Raw genomic sequence first — 3804 nt, forward strand, 5'->3', positions numbered from 1 at the left:
AAACTAAACAATGGTAAAAATATATCTATATATCTATATCTATATCTATATCTATATATATATATATATATATATATAGATAGATATATAGATATATATATATAGATAGATATATAGATATAGATATAGTACTGTATGTGTTTACCGATTCACAGTAAATTATTTATTATGTAAATTACCTAAAATCTTTTCTCTTCGGGGGATGTCACAGCAAATCATATGCTTCCATCTAACCCTATCTTCTGCATCCTCTTCACTCACAACAGCTAACTTCATGTCTTCTTTCATACATTCATAAACCTCCTCTTTGGTCTTCTAGGTATCCCGCCTGTCACTTCAAACCTAAACACCCTTCTACCAGTATATTCACTATCCCGTCTCTGTATATGTCCATCGACCGATCCAGTATTTTTAATTTGACTTAGGTTTTTATGTCGGACATCCTTCCTGACACAGCCCTCTGTATTTATCACCTAAAATATGAAAGGACTAATCAAGAGCAAAGACCAACACACTTGTGCAGAAATTCCAGTGTGGGTTAGAGTTCAGGGTCAGTGATAAGACAAGGTTTAGGTCTCTGGGCAGCCCTGGGGTTTTGAACCACTGACTTTCTGATTACTATTCAGAGACACAACCACTGAGCCACCACTGCTCACTAAACCATGCTGTCTGATTTAATTGGTTTCACTGCTTCGCCTGTTTGCATTTCTCTTTGTTGCATTGCTGGTTGTAAAGTCTTTACAGTAGCCAGTAAACTTCCGAAACCAAATGAAACAACACGCTCTACAAGGATATTATCATAACGGTGACAGGTTTTTTTCTCCATCGAAATGTTTTCCTCTGAAAGTGAACAATTATCTGTAACATGACAAGTTATTTGCCTTGTCTAGGTCAGTTGATCTTCAACTGATATTGCTGTCAGCAATATTAATGACAAGCTTAATGAAACAATCTGAATAGAAACACTGACATAACATAAACCAACCTCCCACTACCGTCACTTTGCAACAGTAAATACATTTTTTATTTTTTTAAAGAAACTTCGAATTCTGTTTTTGATTGATTCATAATTTTTTAATTTAAAAACAAAATATTGAAAGCACTTGATTAAGGTATGGGAAATTGTGTGTCTTTTTTGAGGGTGTTTTTGTGGTTTAAAATGTGACAACTGGTGCTTGGAGCTTGACTTTACTACTTGCCTAAACCTGACCACACAGGACTCCAACTAACCTGATAGAAGAAGAAGAAACTGTCTCTCTAATGAGGCTTGAATAATGAGGCTTTATCTGGACATGTTGAACTGTCATGTGAGCTGTGATGGCCGAGTGGTTAAGGTGTTGGACTCGAAATCCAATGGGGTTTCCCCGCGCAGGTTCAAATCCTGCTCACAGTGGTAATTTGTTTGGCCTTGATCAATCCAGGTGTGTGGAAACTGCAGTAATCCCACACAGAATGAAGAAGGTTGAAAAGAAGCAGCTTTTTCTGTCTGAAGATTAACATTAGAGGGGCAGGGAGGGTGTTAAAAGAAGCAGAAAAAGGACATAAATCCTCTTTCCTGCTTCTCTGTTTTCTTTCTTCAACTCTTCTTTCCTTAACTTCTCGTTTTTCTTTTTTCTCATCTCTTCTTTCTTTGCCTTCTCCTCTTTGACTTATGCAATTAGAGCCTCCTTCTCAGTGATGAGCTGACTCATCCTAGCCTAGGTGCGCTAGACCCAGCTCTTAAGACACAAGGGTCTAGGAATGCTCGACAGGGAGGGAGGCGGGCTAAAAGGTTGTCTTTCAAATCACTCTGCAGCAATTGGGTAGGTATACAATCAATCAGTGCAACGAATAGGCTGACGTAGTTCCTAGAGCGCTGGACTGTGGCTAAGTCCCATTAGCTTCCCAACCAGCGGAGCCAACTGGTGTATTAAGGATTTGCCATATCCCGTCGGCATAAGTCCAAATACGTCTTTCTTCTCAATGAAACACTTCAGTGCCGTCCTTTGTTTATCTTTCAAGTTGAATTTAGCTTCAAATCTTTAAGGGCTGTGGCCAAAGCCGAGTCGAAAGATAACTGTTTATTGTGCGCCGGTTGTTTCTGTCAGAATCGTCGCGCCTCTGTCGTCACTTAGTTACGCCCACCTTCTGACGCTACACTTCATGGTGATTCGTCCGGCCAGTTTTAGGAGTATCCAGCCTCGAGCCTTATGGAGGGTAACTAACCCTGGCAGAGGATTAAATTTGTTGCCGTGGGTTGTCTAGCGCGGCTAGGCTAGACTCATCCTTTTGTTCTCTTGGAGTTGGGAGAGCTTGGTGGTCACCTCTTCTTCATGGAGGAACCAACGAATCTCTCACTCGGCCTCCTGGGACATAAGGATGTCCTTGAATGCCTCTTTAGTTACCATTGCCTGGTTCTTGCAGAATGTGGAAGGTTCCGATCCTAATATTGCAGCGTTTCAGTCATCAGTGTTCTTACGAAGAGAGTTCTCTGTTGAAGTCCTCGAAAACTATCCAGAATCTAACCTCTGGTGATCTATTTAAAAGTGATGTCATCAAAGGAGACATCATGTTCAAGCAATGTAATCACATGATGACATCACAGTATGATTTTTTGACATTGACATTTTTCTGGTCTCCTCTCGGTCATGCTTCAAATCATGTCTAAAACATTTTGGTACAGTGTGTGTGTGCTCTGCAATCCTCTCCTCTTCTCTGTCTGAGATCTTTGTGTGGTGAGAAGTTCAGTTAGACTTGTATGCTTGCATGTCTGAGTTTTCAGCACAGATTTCAGACAGATAATAAATGTGTCAGTAGGACGACGTAGGAACATACTGACTTTCATTACGTCTTCAACCAAACACACTGTCACTCTTAGTGCCAGTCCTATAAAATCTGGAGTCTGAGTCAGCCTGAGAGACAGACAGTTTACAACCAGTGTCTAGTCCACCCTTTCTCTATCGACATCATAAAGACAATTGTAACCAGCATGGAATGTGATTCAGTTTTATGAAGACCTATTTGAGTGTTAGACCTGAAGGTTTCATGCATTTTTGGAAAATGGATATTGTGTCAAGTTCTCACTTTGTCAAACTTCTACTTGGATTTTGACCTCCCAAAACTGGACTATTTAATACTTCTATATGAACACCGTGGCTTCCAGTCACAAACCAACAGAGTGTTGTCTCCTGACATTTTATTTTACCACCCACGTCTTTACTTTCTCACTGTTCCTTTCCGGTAGTAGTGACTTTAAAATCAATACTTGCTATTGAGAAGACTTATGACCATGTTCTACCTGCGCAGCATATCAAGGTGGACAAACAAGTTCAGCAGCTCGCTGGTGCACGTGCTGCAGTATTTAGCAGCTAAGCTGTTGGTGGAGACCACAGCAGAGCAGCAAAGGAGGTTTTGGATTCATCAGATGGAAAGAAACACAACAATAACAACAAGAAAAGCACTCAGAGAGCGCAGTACTCAGCCAAGGCTGCTCAGTCACTGTATCATTTCTGACAGATAAGTCCTGATAAGTCCACAACGGTGGATTTGTAGTAGGATCACAATCATGTGATCGTCAGCAGACAGCTGACATAGTATTCACCTGTTGTCATAGTTACAGTGACGCTGTGCTGCTATCTCGCAGTGATTCAGAAATATTTATCAAATCCGTGGATCCAGACTATAAGCTGCATCACTGCTAAAATCTAATCAGTTGGTCCTTGTTTCATTTCCGACCTTCCCTGAAAATTTCATTCAAATCCGTTAGCCCGTTTTTGAGTAATGTGGCAAACAGACAGACAAACCAACGCCGATTGTCACATATCT

General features: G+C 40.7%; 1 non-coding gene across 1 annotated transcript; it reads left to right on the forward strand.

Moving 5' to 3' along the window:
• Nucleotides 1–1311: 1311 nt before the first annotated feature.
• On the forward strand, nucleotides 1312–1393 carry trnas-cga (transfer RNA serine (anticodon CGA)). The gene has a single exon. It is a non-coding gene; the product is annotated as a tRNA-Ser (tRNA).
• Nucleotides 1394–3804: the final 2411 nt, after the last annotated feature.

This window comes from Acanthochromis polyacanthus, chromosome 3 (genome assembly GCF_021347895.1).
Source record: "Acanthochromis polyacanthus isolate Apoly-LR-REF ecotype Palm Island chromosome 3, KAUST_Apoly_ChrSc, whole genome shotgun sequence".
In the NCBI taxonomy this organism is placed as follows: Eukaryota; Metazoa; Chordata; class Actinopteri; family Pomacentridae; genus Acanthochromis; species Acanthochromis polyacanthus.